The sequence below is a fragment of the Mus caroli genome, unplaced genomic scaffold (genome assembly GCF_978045245.1).
Source record: "Mus caroli unplaced genomic scaffold, Mus_caroli_1 scaffold_8, whole genome shotgun sequence".
NCBI classification, from domain to species: Eukaryota; Metazoa; Chordata; class Mammalia; order Rodentia; family Muridae; genus Mus; species Mus caroli.
The window spans coordinates 137,074,266-137,092,056 of NW_028227263.1; the positions used below are offsets into that span (position 1 = coordinate 137,074,266).

Below are 17,791 nucleotides of genomic sequence, written 5' to 3' on the forward strand. Positions count from 1 at the left end.
GAATGTTGCTCTTAGAAATGCTTTTATTGTGTCCCATAGGTTTGGGTATGTTGTGGCTTCATTTTCAATAAACTTTAAAAAGTCCTTAATTTCTATCTTTATTCCTTCCTTGACCAAGGTATCATTGAGAAGAATGTTGTTCAGTTTCCAGGTGAATGTTGGCTTTCTATTATTTACCTTGTTATTGAAGATCAGCCTTAATCCATGGTGTTCTGATAGGATGCATGGGACAATTCCAATATATTTGTATCTGTTGAGGCTTATTTTGTGATCAATTATGTGGTCAATTTTGGATAAGGTATCATGCAGTGCTGAGAAGAAGGTATATCCTTTTGTTTTAGGAGAAAATGTTCTGTAGATATTTGTTAGATCCATTTTTTCTTAACTTCCGTTAGTTTCACTGTGTCCCTGTTGAGTTTCTGTTTCCATGATCTGTCCATTGGTGAAAGTGGTGTGTTGAAGTCTCCCAGTATCATTATGTGAGTTGCAATGTGTGCCTTGTGCTTTACTAAAGTTTCTTTTATGAATGTGGCTGCCCTTGTATTTGGAGGATTATCACATTGTCCATGCTTAGCAAGGGTATCTCCGCACAGCACAGCTTGTGCTGTTGCAGTGTGGATTGACTGGCACCTTCTGCAGACAGACTCTGCTCAAAGGGTGACATTTCACTCTCCACTTTGATCCAACAACCTGGACACAGAGAAATCCTATTGAGTGGCATGTTGACTATCAAGTGACAGACAGACAGACCGACAGACAGAGACATCATCTATTACTAATGCTGATCTGAGGTTTCTGACAGAACAAAGCGGCTAGGCTCCAATACCATGCTGAATTTGTCAATATCTTATGTTCTATGGTCCTCCAGACCTCCTAGGGTCTTCTAAGACATCAAGTGACTTACACTATTGGGGATGTCCCCAGAAACACTGAGAATAGAGAGGCCATTCAGAGTGAGAATGAGACAGCAACAGTAGCAAAACATTTAGGATCAGCAAGAACACAAGCATGGAATAAGTGACAGGGGGTCGTGCTAGGTACAGTAACAAACTCTTTACTCACCAATAGCTTTCTGCAAGCTTCAACTGCTGGTGATTCAAGACACAGTGCAGAAGGCTGTGTAGAGCTGTATGGCATCGTACCTAAAGAACCTGAATTTAAGTACTGCCAAGGTATAGTGCATGGTAGATGAATTATAATCCAACATGCTGCTCTGATTGGAATACAGACATTCCTATCATACACAGGTTTAATCCAAAACATTGTACTACCAACTAAAGTTATTTGGTAGAACAAGCAGCCATGTTTGAAAGTGACATCTAATTGAGAGGCAGGCAAAGTGATGAATCAGAGAAATATTTGACTAAATGAATCAGCGATAAGACAGAAAAGTGAGTCAACTTCAGAGCAGACAGAGTGTTCAGATGAAGTTTTGACTGGAACATTTTGACAGGCAGGTTGCAAAGAGAACAAGCTAGATACATGGGAAGGCAGAATGAACCAGAGAATGAGAAGCCAGAAGATTAGAACAGATTGCTAGAGTTACTTTGAGATCAAACAGAGCAATTGAGTCAGAAGCTAAAAGAAGCCAGTTTGAATCAAAGGAGTTTGAGCCGAAATAGCTGAGTTGACCATCCTGCCAGAGTTCAGAAAAAAGCTAGAAGAGGTGTGCTTATTCAACAGTAAGTCTCCGTGGATGAAACCACTCTAGGCCTTGATTAGAGTGTACAGAGGCTAGAAGATTCCAAGACTAGGCCTTGCTTACCAGTTGGAAGCTCACTGCCTCTCAGATGACAATTACATCAGGCAAATAAGAGTTACATTTACAGTGCACACCATCACAATACAGGAACCACTGTGTTTCACAGGGTTGTAAATCAACAGGCAAATCATTCAAGACTGACACCCAAGGGACAGTTCTGGTTCAGAATTAATACCTTCAAACATCAAAAACCACCAAAATCTATGTACCTATAACATACCTGGAGTCAGGAATCTCAATGCAGTTACAGAGGGCTCTCCCCAAGACTCCATCTGAGTCATGTCATGGATCCCAGAAAGTATAAGTCCTAAAGGACATGATACAAAAAAATGACAGTTCTGTACTAAGTTATGTACCCCATATAGTAGACAAGAATAAAGCCTAGTGAGAGTAATTCTGTTAAGTGTGTCTTGCAAAAATAAAATAAAATAAATTGAACTTACCAGTGCGAAATTCCTGTTACATTCAAACATAAGGCATGTCACCAGAAGTACTTGAGTCAAAAAGTTCCCAAATATTTAGAGTCTCATTAGGTCACAGGGAAGTTGTCAGTGTTAAGACTCCAGACCCCAGGCCAGACATGTTTGTGAAGTTCATTAATTGCAAGACTCAAAAGACAGCAAGAAGACCTTGATAAGTCAGAGGACAGCCAGGTCTACATAGTACATCCAGCACAGCTAGGATTCTAAAGATAGACAGATGTCTCAAACTACACCCCAATAAAATCTTTACCCCAAATTTATTCCTGTTTTCCTTTGCTGCAATTGAGAGAAACAGAGCTGTTGTGAAACTTGACTTGGTTATTAACCTGTATTTTATACTCCAAGACTGTGGGGGAAAGACTTGGTATTCATAGGCCAGCTTTGAGAAAGACACAGCTCTCTCTAAAAAACAACCAACCAACCAAACAAACAAACAAAAACAAAAAATACACCCCTCCCCCCAAAAAACACACACACACTCACACACACACACACACACACACACAAAAAAAAAAAAAAAAAAAAAAAAAAAACTAAAGGAAAGCTTAGACATGCTCTGAAATGATGGTAGGGCTTACTAAGCAAAGACATGAGTGTGAAAACCTCTGACATCACAGTCTGGTGCAGGATTCTTTGAGAGTCATCAAGCAGTGTCCATTCCTCCTAGGAGAAGTACACAGCCACATCCTCAAAAAATAAACATTCCTGAACAGTGGAGAAAGATGAATTTATATAAATCCTCCTTGTCAGGGATTCCTGACAAGTCATTCCCACTTAGCTTTCTACCTCAGAGGATACTAGGCTGTGAACCTATTCTATTGATAGCCAGTCTATCCTCAAGTTCCCACCAACTACTGTGCTCATCTCTCAGCACAGTCAAGTTGACATAGGGGCTTAATTTCTTTTCTATTACTGTGAAGAGACACCACGACCAAGGCAACTTATAATAACAAGGAGTTTAATGGGGCTTACACCTCAGAGTGTCAATCTGTAACCTCCATGTCAGGGAGTATGGATACAGGCACACCCAGCACTGGAACAGTTGCTGAGAGCTTACATCCTGATCCATAGTACAGTACCAGGCAATGAGAGTTAACTGGAAATGGCAAGAGCTTTTGAGACCTACAAGACCACCCCCAGTGACACACCTTCTTCAACAAGGCTATACATCATTATTATCTCCAAAGTGTTCCACCAAAAAGGAACAAGTATGCAAGTCTATGAATATCTGGAGGGTGAGTTCATTGAAACCATCACAGCTGGAGTCAATCCAAGCTAGAGGAATGTCCCTCCTTTCAATCAGAGAATTCACCTGGACGCCTCCCAATCAGACACTAACACAGATTCATCCCAATCATCTGTTTTACACAGACTACATTTGGGTCACTGTTGTCCACTCTGTCCCTGGCACAAAGGCCAGGAAGCCATGTGTACATGACTTCAGGTCACACAGATCATTCTTCACACTGAGCTTCCATTCAATCTCAGTATGCAGACTCAGCCCTCAGCTGTTGTGTTATCACAATTTATACCTTCCACTAAACCCAGCCGAACTCATGCATGCCTGAGCATTTCTAATCATCCCCAAGTCATCTCACTTTCATGCCTGCTCTAATGTCATCACTTGAGCTTTAAGACCTTCAAATCTTTAGGCAATGGTTACCATAAAGGGAAACCTGTCCATGTCATTCCTGATGTGCATGTGGGGATTTTTCATTCTGAGCATGTTCCAGGGAAATCAAATGGAAAGGCAGAGAGAATTCCAGCACAGAGTCCCAGGACACCACAGCCCCAGAGATCCTTTATGTGTTAAGTGTGGAGTGTGATTCCTGGGCTTCTTCCACTTACCTCTTCCTGGATGGCAGGATTTAACTGAATACTGGGAAACCTGTAGGAAAACTAGGTTGTGAGTAATAAGCAAGAGTGTTGGTATCCCAAAGGTTCACCCAAGTCCTCTCTCATACATGCAGTCAGGTACCCACTGGGCTCCATCCTTGGAGTCTCGTACTGGGTGACCCTCGACAAAGAATCAATCTCTTCTGTTTGTTATCTGAGGATAAATTTTACTGTTTTATTGCCGTGAATAGACACCATGGCCAAGGCAATTCTTACAATAAAAAGAAAACATTTAACTGGTGCTAGCTAACAGTTTCAGAGTGTTCATCTAGGATTAGCTTGGTGGTAAGAAGAGAGGCATGGGTCCAGGGAAATACCTGAAATCTTTATATTCTGATCTACAAGCAGCAGGCACACACACACACACACACACACACACACACACACACACACACACACACTTGATTATGTGTGGGCTTCTGAAACCTCAAAGTTCACTCCCAGCCACATCCATCCTCCAACAATACCTTACCTCTTAATATTTCCAATTCTTTTCAAACAGTTCCACACCCTGAGGACTGAGCATTCAAATATCTAAGCCTATGGAAACTGTTCTCATAAATACTAACATACCTTCTGTGATGGTTTGTATATCCTTGGACCAGGGAGTGGCACCATCTGAAGGTGTGGCCTTGTTGGAATAGTTATGACTGTTTGGAATGGGTGTGTCACTGTGGGTGTGGGTATAAAGTCCTCACCCTAGTTGCCTGAAAGTCAGTCTTCCACTAGCAGCTTTTGGATGAAGACATAGAACTCTCAGCTCCTCCTGTGCCATGCCTGTCTGGATACTGCCATGTTCCCACCTTGATGATAATGGACTGAACCTCTGAACCTGTAAGCCAGCCCTAATTAAATGTTGTTTTTTATAAGACTTGCCTTGGTCATGGTGTCTGTTCACAGCAGTAAAACTCTAACTAAGACAGAAGTTGGTACTGGGAGTGGAGTATTGCTGTGATAGGCCTGACCATGCTTTTATTTGAAATAATGTGGATTTTTGGACTTTGGCTTTGAAACTCAGTGGAATGCTTTAAATGGAGCTTAATGGGTCATCCTAGTAGGAATATGGAAGACTTTGTTACTGGGAGTAGTTTGAACTGTGTTGACGTGGCCCATGAGATTTCAAAGGAGAAGAATTTCAGTACGTGGCATAAAGACTGTTTTTGTGGTACTTTGGTGAAGAATGTGGCTACTTTTTGCCCTTGTATGAAAAGTCTGTCTGAGACTAAGGTAAAGAGACTCAGATTATTTGCATTGTCAACAGAAGTTTCAAAAAAGATCAGCAGAGACTTTGTTCACAAGTTAAGTCTTATGAAGAGAAGTTTGAACAAGCATAGCAAACTTAGAAAGGAAAAATATAAATTATATGTTTCGAGTATTAAAGGAGTACCAAGAAGTGAAATGGAGCAAAATCTTGTGTTCTAGGAGATAACAGATTAAGGGAGTGGGACCTTGGGGCAAGATCCTATCCAGCTAAATTAGATCCAGGCATCTTGGTACACACCTTTAATCCCAGTAGAATGGCATGCTGATCTCTGCATTCAAGGCCAATCTACAGAGCAAGAACCAAGATAGCCAAGTTTAGGCAGTGAAGGATTTAGAAAACATAAATCCAGTGATAATGTAATAGTGCAAAGGGATCATATTCTAATTGCTGTAAGCAGCAGAACTCCGCAGCTTCAGAGATGTGTCGCTGGTTCTAGAGCTAAAAATGGAAGGCACTACTGGGACAATTGATGATGGTTAGCTGAAGCTAAGACATTAGCAATGATTAAGAAGAGACCAGCAACACTGAGTTGAAATTTGGGAGTTGTTTTCTGGGAGCACAAAGAAGCTGTGCTCCAGAGATAGCCAAGGTACTGCAGCTGGATTTGGTAATGTGTAAGAGTTATCCAGGTGATACTGGTTTTGAAGGCATGAAGGTGCCATGAAGAACAGCTGAGGCTTGGCACTGTGAGATTTCATGGAATGCCAGTAGAGAAGATATAGCCTGAGCTGTGGTTGATGGCCCAGGACTGAAGCAGTCATGCAAAGGACTTGAGGCTTGGCACCATGAAGAGAGCCTATGACAAGCTGCTGGTGAAGCCTAGTTGGAGTAGAGTCTCAGACACTGAAGCAAGAAGCTGTAATATTGAAATTGCCTTGAAGACACAGAGCCATGGGATACATGCTGAGGAAAGCTGCTAACAGGGAGTGGAACCAGCCCAGGAGAAAGCAGTTTGTTGCAGTCAACAAAGATGAAAAAGGCATGGAGATCTGAAGACTGCTTTGACATCAGCCATGGAGATGCAGAGTTTGGAGTTTTCCCAGCTGGTTTCCCGACTTGCTTTGGGGGTTACAGTTAATAAGTTGAATGAATCTCAGAAGAGTTCTTGAACTTTGGACTTTTAACATTTTTTTCGACTGCTATAGACTATGAAGTCTTTGAAAGTTGGACTAAATGCATTTTGCATTATACTATGTTTAAGTATGGCCCCCATAGACTCATGTTTTTGAACAAGTCTATGGGGACCAGGGAGTAGAATGTTATGGTTTGTATATCCTTGGACTAGGGAGTGGCACCATGTGAAGGTGTGGCCTTGTTGGAATAAGTATGACCTGGTTGGAATGGGTGTGTCACTGTGGGTGTGGGTATAAGATACTCACCCTAGTTGCCTGGAAGTCAGTCTTCCACTAGCAGCCTTTGGATGAAGACATAGAACTCTCAGCTCCTCCTGTGCCATGCCTGTCTGGATACTTTCATGTTCCCACCTTGATGATAATGGACTGAAACGCTGAACCTGTAAGCCAGCCCCATTTAAATGTTGTATTTTATAAGACTTGCCTTGGTCATGGTGTCTGTTCACAGCAGTAAAACCCTAAGTAAGACACCTTTCTATTCCAAAAAGAGACTCATGGAGCTGGAGAGATCACCCACTTTTGGTGTGTCTGAAGATAGCAACCATGTACTTATATACATAAAATATATCTTAAAAAAACAAACAAAGAGAATCACAGTCTCAACCTCAGTCCTATGTGTCAAGTATTTCGTACAGGCTCTTCCTGAGCATATGACTATTGCTTCTTTAACAAATTTCACAAATGAGTACATATGATATGAAAATGTAGTTTTATCTACCCACATTGATTTATGACTTTGGAATTAATTAGCCTTTACACAACATTTTCAAGGCAGAAGCAAGCAGACTTCTGTGCATCTGAGGCCAACATGATGTACCTAGGTCAGCTAGAGTCATGGGGAGTGTCAATGGGGAGAGGGAGGATAGCTAATAACAAGGCAGACTTTACTCAAATACTGAATGCAATCACACAACTGTAAAATCTTTCAGTAATACTTAAAAATAGTAATATGATTAATTATAATTACTAATATAATTTAGTAATATTATTTAAAAAATAAAATTTATTTTTAATATAATTTTTCTTCAGAGATAAGCTTAGCATAACAGCATGTCCTGATGGCTGAGTTTTTAAATCCATTGGTAATGTATGAGAGATTGGCTCCAATTAGGGCACTTCCACCATGAACCAGTATTCAGTTGGCAGCCCTTACCCAAAGGAGACACTAACCCAAAAGAAGGGAAATCTCTGTGAATTTGAGGCTAGTGTGATGTAAACAGTGAGTTTGAGCCAAGATTAAAGATAATAAATAAAGTAAAAATATAACAAATGTTGCTTTTTCTTATCAATTGTGAGTTAGAGATAGAAGGATCTCTTTGAATTTGAAGATAGTGTGATACATAGAGAGACAGGATAGCTGGACTACATAGAGAGACACAGTCTGAGGTAGAGGGAAGGGGAGGGGTGCAGAAGAGGGAGAGGGAGAGGGGAGAGGAATGTAGGGAGAGTATGATCTCAGAAGGCCCCCTGGAGGGCAGCAGAGCAGGGAAGGACAGAGGGAGTGAGAGAGGGGCATACTGAGAGAATAAAATACCTACATCAAAGATCTGGACACCACCATCACCCACCTTACAACTCCCCCATGTCTGCTACAGCTTGCATTCCAACTCGATTGTTAGTGTACAGGATTTACCTAAGGATTCACACGTCTCTGCGTACACCCAAATTACCCCTACCCCACCATTGGAAGACTGACTAGATCAAATCTCTCACCTGTTCTAATCTTCTTGGCCACCAGAGTCTCTGTATACAAAAGTCAGGTCCTTAGGTGCACCGCGCCCTTTCCCTCATCTAATGCCAGTAGAGGTCACCCTAGGACTCTGTCTCCAAGCACAGGCCTGCCCACAAGCCTTAGGGAGTACAGTCCACCAGACCCTGTGAGTCAGAGGGGATGGCTCTAGTGATTGAGCACACAGATGTAAAAAATTTTTTTCCCACAGGTGTCCAACAGTCAGGGACATGGGAGTTTATCCTGTTGGCTCCTGACCCAGATCTCAGGGAGGTGGGTGATCACTAGGCACTCACCTGGGGCAGGGTTCCTCCAGCAGCCTCCACAATCACCACCAGGCTCCACTGGCCTGCCAGGACCTGGAGCATTGTCATCCTCCATGGAAGCCTGGATCAGATCACAAGGGTTGTAGAAAACCTCAGTTCCACCTCCATGATGGAGGAAAATGCTTCAACTCTCCCATTTTCCTACCATGACCATTACTGATAAAACTAGTTGTCTGTGACTGACAGATCCAAAATGTTTCAAAGAACCTCCTGCACACAAGCCGAAAGTCCCATCATTTTGTCTTCACCAAAATGCCTATTTTCTCTGGCTATTCTCAGTGCAATGTCTTCTGTACAATGTAGTTCAGACATGATCAAGTGCCAGGAAGTAGACTCACCTCCCCAGATTGCGCTGTACACTCAATCTGTTAGGGAGATTGTTGTGATTATAGATGTGCCAATATTTCCTTGAGCTACAAAGGCTGGGCTTGCTGAAACACTCCTAAATTACAGAACTGCTGGCAGAGGCAAGTTAATGTCTGGGATTAGAACCTAGCCTGTCAATGTGAGTTCCAGACCAGACAGGAAACCTCTGGGAGAGGTACAGTGTGAACATGACCCAAGCTGGGCCATGTGTGGAGAGGAGTTCTGAAAAGAGAAAGAGGGGCCACCAACTAAGAGGGGCAGCCTGAGTGAAGAGAATAGCACAGCTAAAAGTGGCTGTGTTATGTAGGTGTCAGAAGGAGGAAAGCCCAGGGGATCACTTGGACTAGAAAGTTTCAGGGGGTGGGGCTAGTTTGGGGAGGCATGCTATCCAGGAGGGACCTATATGCAGTAGAGACAGAGGGATGCTGAGAGAAACTGGAGGCCACTGTACAGTTGATATGTTAATGGACACTTTAGTTCAATATTTTTGCCTTGGATTTAAGACCCAACTCGTTTTAGGCCTTTGGGTGAATGATACTTGACAGGTCTTCTTGCAAAGAATACTCAGGAAATTACCATAGAGGAAGAAAGAAAGGACATATTTGAAATTGAGTATTCTTTCACCACTGAACTCAAGAATTCAAACTCTTCTCAGTTAAACACTTCAGATATCTGTGGGAAGCCACCTGTGCCATTGCAGGGTGGCGCTGGCTTCCGCTGGCCACCACACATACAAAGAAAGTAAAGTTTTTTTTTTTTTTTTTTTTTTTTTTTTTTTTTTTTTTTTTTGCCAAGATGAGGTTTTGAGAATTAACCAATATTAACCAATCAGATGAGAGTGAAGTTAACCAATCAGATGTAGGCATGCAAATGAGGTGGTAAGCATAACCCAAGCACAACCAATCTGGGTGTGAGACACACCTCTGCTAGGCCTATATAAATAGCACCAGTTCTGGGCTTGGGGTCTCTTCGCCTCTGCAATCAAGCTCTCCCAATAAACGTGTGCAGAAGGAAGTGGTGCTGAAACCCGGGAAAAGAAACATCTTCAGGCACGAGCGAAGACCCCCTGCTACAGGGAGAATTCAGAACTTCATTATGGGGAAGGTGCAGTTAATAAAGTGTTCCTGTAAAACAGACTGCTGAGAAGCATCTGACTGTGTGGATTCAGAACTCTTCACCTTAGGTATGGTGGTATCAGTAAGTCTCCCAAATTGATCCCTGGGTTAAAGGGGGATATGTTTTTTAAGAAAAAGGAAAAGAAAAGGGAGGAAAAATAAAAGGAATCAGTGATAAAGAAAAGGAAATAGTGAAAGAAAGGAAAAGAAAGGAAAGAAAGGATTGAGACCATAAGATTCATGGCTTTGGGACACATTAAGGTTCCCGGCTTTGGGACAAGTTAAGGTTCATGAGTTATGCTTTTTCCTCCCATTGACCCTTTGTGGGTAGGTCTGATAGTTTTGGTCTTGTTTCTTCTGATATATTCAAACAGGACTCTGTTACTGTTTGAAACTGTGTGTAGAGGCAGTTAAGACAGGTCAGAAAATCCTTACAGAGCAAGAGGAAAGTATGTCGGAAGAGGAGAAGTGCTTAAAAAGAAAAAAAGTAAAAGAAAGGAGACACAGTGTTATCAGGTGGACAGAAAGGACAAAATAAAAGAGCCGAGGCAGAGGAGGAAGGCGAATTAGCTTCCTGGCCTCCTCCCTATGCCTCCTCGTTAGCCACCTATAAGTGGACCTTCTGTCTGGAGGTTTGGAGAGAGGTTAGATTCTCTGTGCTGAGATGTCCTATTTTCACTGACCAAGCAGGGCAGAGATATCATGAACCTCTAGATTTCAAAGTAATCTAGGATTTGGCTGAGTCTGTGCGGAAGTACAGTTTAACTGCCTCCTATACTGTGGCTCAAGTAGAGGCCTTGAATAGACACTGCATGACTCCATCCGATTCTGCAGTCTTGGTGAAGGCATGCCTTTCACCTGGGCAGTATTTAGATTGGAAAGCCTTCCTTACTGAATTTGCAAATGAACAGGCAGAGGCTAACTCTGCTGCAGGAAATCCAGCATGGGATAGGGATATGCTGCTTGGCCAAGATTGCTTTGCACAACAACAGACAGGATATCCAGTGCAGGTGTTTGAGCAGGTGAATCAGATTGCCATAAGGGCATAGAAATCATTGCCCACAGGTGTTATTGGTGTTGCAGAACTCCAGAGAGGCAATGAGGCACTGAATAAGGTAAGAGAGGAGTGCTCTCAATTGGTTTGGGAAAGAGGGTCTGTTTCTGTTTCCTCAGCATCATCAAGAACAGCTGCATGTTCCGGAGCGGCTGACCAGAGCAATTCAGGGCAGGTGGAGCTGGGAGGACGTGGATGTTCCTGTGGCTGGAGGTGGTCCTGCTAGTGAGAACTGAAGAGCTCTGTGTTCCTGAAACCATGCTGTTGACACATTCGGGTGTTTCCTCAATTCTTTACATCTAATGCCAGATTTTAAGCCTTAATGGAACTCCATCATTGTTGGCAATTTTACCTCTTGGCTTACCTCTGCTTTTTCTTACTTTTGGAATATGTGAGAGTGATTTTGTTTAGTGCTGCCATATGCTGTGGACTGGTGTTCATGCTCTGGTTGGTATGCAAATTCAGTACAACAAAAACGTGGCAAGGTGATTATAACTCAGGCACTTTTAGCTATTGAAAACTGCGCATCCCCTGAAGTTTGGTTATCTATGCTCAAGAATTAGTCAGCATCTGAGTTCTCTGCTATTGCACCCCACGGATTTTTCGATCCATTGCACTGGGATGAGAGAGACTCAATGATCATTGATCAGCCCTTGCAAATCGCTGAGGTTTCCACATTGCACGAGAAAGGGTGATCATGATTTCCCCTCTAATTCATTTTTTGGCTGGCCTCATTTGTAGAGTTCACCCTAGGTCATTTAGCAGTTACTGTCACACAGCACTGAGGTATCCACAGATGGGCAACTTTCCTCATGCACAGACCAACCTAAGACACGGGGCCCGGTGGCGATAGGGTTACCCTATGATGGGTAAGGCTGTGACATTAGAGGAACGACCTAAAACAGGAGCCATGGTGGATGGACATAATTGCACAGGCCTAGACCAGCCTCATTTTATTAAAACAAAAAGGGGGAGATGTGAGAAGACACATGTGCCGTTGCAGGGTGGCTCTGGCTTCCAGAAGCCACCACGCATACTTAGTCAGTAAAGTTGTTTTTTTGTTTTTTTGTTTTGTTTTGTTTTTGCCAAGATGAGGTTTTGAGAAGTAACCAAAATTAACCAATCAGATGAGAGACAAGTTAACCAATCAGATGAGAGACAAGTTAGCCAATCACATGAGAGAGAAGTTAACCAATCAGATGAGAGACAAGTTAACCAATCAGATGTAGGCATGCAAATGAGGTGGTAAGCATAACCCAAGCACAACCAATTCGGGTGTGAGACACGCCTCTCCTAGGCCTATATAAGCAGCACCAGTTCTTGGCTTGGGGTCTCTTCACCTCTGCAATCAAGCTCTCCCAATAAACGTGTACAGAAGGATCCTGTTGCAGAGTCATTCTTGCTGGCGATTCAGGTGCATGCAAGAGATATGAAGTCATCACCAATAACTTTTCTATTGTGCATCCCCACGCTAAGAGGAATTTGGAGATGCATAACAGAATTCAGCCCACAAAATCACTTTGGTGTGGCACTAAAGATATACTTCGGAAGGAAAGTCTAGAGCAGCAGCTTCCCAGGAAAGGGAACACTGGAGCATATGTAAATGTGATCTAGTCTGCAGGGAGTACCGTTTAACTCCTTACACTTTGATTCTCCACTGTCCATCTCTGCAACTGCCCTGATATTCATGGCAAATATGTCTGAACTACATTAACCAGAACTCACTGTGTTCATAAAGGCAGGAAGAGTGGTGGGTGGTATTAGTGCATACATATAATCCTAGTGGATATCTGAGTTATGTGGCTGGCTTGGTCTACCATCTAGTGCAGCCAAGGCTACACAGAGAAAGCCTGACTGAAAGGAAAGAAAGAAAGGAGAGAGAGAGAGAGAGAGAGAGAGAGAGAGAGAGAGAGAGAGAGAGAGAGAGAGAGAGAGAGAGAGAGAGGAAGGAAAGGCATTCACCCTGAGCCTAGACAGGTCTGAAATTTGCACCACCACGGTATAACTCGTCTAAACCTTGGGTAGAATAACCCCTATTCATGTGCATTTCTGGACAGCCCTGTCTGAGGGCCTGGAGATGCTGGATGGAGTGGCAGAGGAAACTTAGTTTACCTGATTTTTGCAGCAATCTGGGGTGTGGGTCCTAAGCCAAGGCAGAGGGTTGATGCCCCTGTTAGTGATCTAGTCTTACAGTCTTGTTTTATTTATTAATTTTACTCTTATAAGGATGGTGTTTGTGGCTGTGTGGCATTGGTACATATAGCAGACATATGATGGAGTTCAAGGTCAGCCTGGACTACAGAGTGAGTTTCAGGACAGCCAGGACTACACAGCTATTATAAATAAGGTTGCTATGAACATACTGGCACGTATATCCTTATTACAAGGTGGAACATCTTCTGGGTATATGAGCAGGAGAGGTATTGCTGGATCCTCCAGTAGTTCTATGTCTGCCAATTTTCTGATGAAACAACAAATTGATTTCCAGAGTGGTTGTACCAGCTCACAATCCCACCAGCAATGGAGGAATGTTCCTCTTTTACCATATCCTCCCCAGCATCTGTTGTCACCTGAATTTTTGATCTTAGCCATTCTGACTGGGGTGAAATGGAATCTCAGGATTGTTTTGATTTGCATTTCACTGATCATTAAGGATGTTGAACATTTCTTGAGGTGTTTCTCAGCCATTCAGTATTCCTCAGTTGAGAATTCTTTGTTTAGCTCTGTTTGTACCCCATTTTTAATGGGGTTATTTGGCTTTCTGGAGTCCAGCTTCTTGAATTCTTTATATATATTGGATCTTAGTCCCCTATCAGATTTAGGATTGGTAAAGATCTTTTCCCAATCTGTTTGTTGGCATTTTGTCTTACAAACAGTATACTTTGCCTAACAGAAGCTTTGAAATTTCATGAGGTCTCATTTGTCAATTCTCGATCATACATCATAAGCCATTGCTGTTCTGTTCAGGAATTTTTCCCCTGGGCGCATATAGTCTAGTTTTTTTTCCCCACATTCTCCTCTATAAGTTTTAGTTTGTTTTTTATAAGATACTACATATTATATATACACAAATATGTATTTCTATATACATTTTTACATTATACATTTATGTGATATATTTATATTATTTATATATTATAATTTATGTTATATATTATAATTATACATTTATATATTTATATTACTTTACATTAAATATTTATATATTTTATATAAGACCATAAGTTTTTATAAGTTCATATATATACATATATATGTTTATATTATACATGTATATTATATATTTATTTTATTTATATATTTAATTTTATATATTATAATTATATTTGTATATTTATATTATTTTTATTAAATATTTATATGTAAATATAAGACATATATATATCATATATGACAGTAAGTTTTTATGAGTTTTTATAAGACAGTATTGCCTATGCTAGCAATATTTTCTGACAGGACCCTGATATAACTGTCTCTTGTGAGGCTATGCCAGTGCCTGGCTAATCCAGAGGTGGATGCTCAGTCTCATCTATTGTAAGGAACACAGGGCCCCCAATGAAGGAGCTAGAGAAAGTACCCAAGAGCTGAAGGGGTCTACAAAGCTATATGAAGAACAACAATATGAACTAACCAGGACCCCCAGAGCTCACGTGTTTAGCTGCATATGTAGCAGAAGATGAGCCACTCCACCATCATTGAGAGGAGAGGTCCTTGATCTTGTGACAATTATATGCTGCAGTAGTGGGGAATACCAGGGTCTGGAAGCAGGAGTGGGTGGGTTGGGGAGCAGAGTGGTGAGAGTATGTAGGGGAGAGTATTTGAAATGTAAATGAAGAAAATATCTAATAAAATAATAAAAAATAAAAAAGAATAAATTCGTGAAGAATTCCACTAACCCATAGTTTGAATATTAAATCTTTCTTTGCGATAATGCCATCTTCCATGAATTTTCAATGAGTAAAATGTGGATGTTAATGAAGAATGTCTTCATTAAAGGGGCTTTGCTAGTGATCATATTTCTATGAAGACTGACTTAGGGAAGTGATTGTTTTTGTTAATGCATTTTAGACCCATTTGGCTTCCCATTATATAATGAGAATTGATAAATGTGAAATATTTAGTGCAGCTGCAAACACTCAGTTCTCTTATTGAAAATATTGTTTTCTAGAAAGTAGTGTAATTGAAGCATGTGCCTCTCATTCTGTTTTCCAGAATTTTCTGAGTCCAGAAACTCAATCAAAACTGCACACAAAGGGCAATCTCTGAAAAAAAAATAGGTTCATGCTAATGACAGTAGTTTTACCTATCCCTTCCATGACTACAATATAAATAACATGTTGACATATCTTCATGCTTATTTCATTTTATGTTTTATTTATTATTACTCAATTTTTTTCACAGTCTAGTAGTTATTGCCCTCCTGGTCTGCCCCCTGACTTCCTCATCTAACATCTCCTCCCCCATTTCCAAGATGATACCCTACATCCACAATGCCCAGCCCATCCCAATCCCTGGTGACTTAAGTCTCTCTGGGGTTAGGCGTGTCTCTCCCACTGATGCTAGACCAGGCAGTCTTATGCTGCATATATATTGGGGGCTTCACATCAGGTAGTGTATGATTCTTGGTTAGAGGCTCAATGTCTGAGAGATCTTGCTTGTCCAGGTTTGTTGAGAATGCTGGTCTTTCTAAGGCTCACACTCCTCCTCAGCTTCTTACAACTATTCCCAATTCATTCACAGAGTCCCTGGGCTTCTGATCATTGTTGGATATAATATACTTGTATTTGACAGCAGAAAAGGAACATTTCCTCCTTAGACTATTGGCCAATAGCTTGAAGAACAGATGAAAAAAAGGCAGTATTTTGTTATGTGTGTGCTCTTCCTGGAAATCAGAAAATATGTTCTGATTTAATCTTTGCTGATTATTTAGTTAGTCTATGTTTCTCATTGATTAATTGATTTGGTAGATGGTTTCTATGTGTAACCGTGTCTATCCTAGATCTCATTTTTCTGCACAAAGAGATGGATTCAATGGCCTTATCAACATTTTTTGGACATTACTAGAGGGAAATCTCCATGAAAGCAAAACAAAAAATAAAATTGAAATAGAGAGTTTAGTTCTGTGAGAATAAATGAAGCAAGTGAATGGGTGCAACATTTTATGGACTCAGTATGGAACTTCAGTAGATGTGATACTTCCTGATATCACTAGAGCAACCAGTGAGAGTGATTCTAAAACTAGGCAAATGCACTATAACCCAATATTTGCTGGGTATGTACCAACTTTACATTTGACAGAATTCCTGAAATATTTGTTTAGAAACACGATTTTTCCCTGATCTTTTGGGTAGAATTTCTCTCTGGTCGCATTAAAATTATATATATCTTGGGTACAAAAATACATCCAAGCATTCCTGCACTGGATGCCAAGATGGAGAAGATCTCCACAGCAACCATGACTTTGCCCTTGGTGCTATGGTAGACAGGGAGGAAGGTGACCCAGCCACTGAAGAACACTAGCATGCTGAAGGTCAAGAACTTGGCTTCATTGAATGTGTCAGGCAGATTCTTGGCCAAGAAAGCCACAGAGAAGCTTCCAAGTGCCAGGCAGGCCAAATATCCCAGGATACAGTAGAATGCAGTTACTGAGCCCTTGTGGCAAACAATGATGATGTGGCCATGGAGAGTGTGTTCATCAATATCAACAAAGGGAGGAGAAACTGCTAGCCAGATTGCACACAGAACACATTGGAGTAGGGAACATATGGGAATAATGTAGTTGGGTGTCCCTGATACCAGGAAGTTTCTCAATCTTCTTCCTGGGTCTGTGACTTTGAAAGCCAGAACCACAGTGACTGTTTTGGCAAGAACTGTGGAAACAGCCACAGTGAATACAATTCCAAATGTTATTTGCTGTAAGACACAGGTGGCTCTGTTTGGAAGGCCAATGAAGAAAAAGGAGCACAGAAAACAGAACATGAGTGACATAAATAATATGTAGCTGAGGCTTCTGTTATTGGCCTTCACAATAGGAGTGTCATAGTGCTTCACAAAGATACAAAGTACCACAGCTGTGAATGCAGAGAAACAGAAGGCCATTAAGGCAAGTGCCATCCCCAAGGGGTCTTCATAGCTTAGAAATGTGACTCCTTTCTGAATACATTTTTTCTGTTCTGTGTTGGCATAGTGGTATTCTGGACAATTCACACATTGATTATCTGATATCTGATTTCCAAAGGAAAGCTTAGTTAGGTCTGCTTTAGAAATTTTATTGTCAAGGTATTTCAAGTAAGGGTAATGAAAGAAGCCTTGCAATGCTGCCGTTGATGCTGATATGTAATGTGAAGGATATTGCTGCTGAGCATTGCTTTCAATTCGTAATGTTCATAAAAATTTAAAAGAAATAAAACCAAGCAATTTTTTCTTTGTCTACTTAACTTGATTGTATCATTTATGATGTTATTAGAAAGGGGTTTGTGGGATGTGGCGGGGTGAGAGGGGAACCAAGCCCTGAGGACCAGCAACAAGAATATAAACAGGCAACCTCATGTAATAGGAGGGTGTGTGGACCCACCAAAATGCACCAGAGACTTGGGAGGTCAGAGACCCTAGATTAAATGTATTAAAGTAGATAGAGAAAATGTCTAGAGCCCACCTCCATAGG

At 41.4% G+C, this 17,791-nt stretch overlaps 2 pseudogenes; both read right to left on the bottom strand.

Moving 5' to 3' along the window:
• The window catches only part of LOC147003683 (uncharacterized), a 90,924-nt pseudogene extending 82,284 nt beyond the window's left edge, over positions 1 to 8,640 (bottom strand).
• Positions 8,641 to 16,365: 7,725 nt separating this feature from the next.
• Positions 16,366 to 17,788, bottom strand: LOC147003685 (vomeronasal type-2 receptor 116-like; annotated as a pseudogene).
• Positions 17,789 to 17,791: the final 3 nt, after the last annotated feature.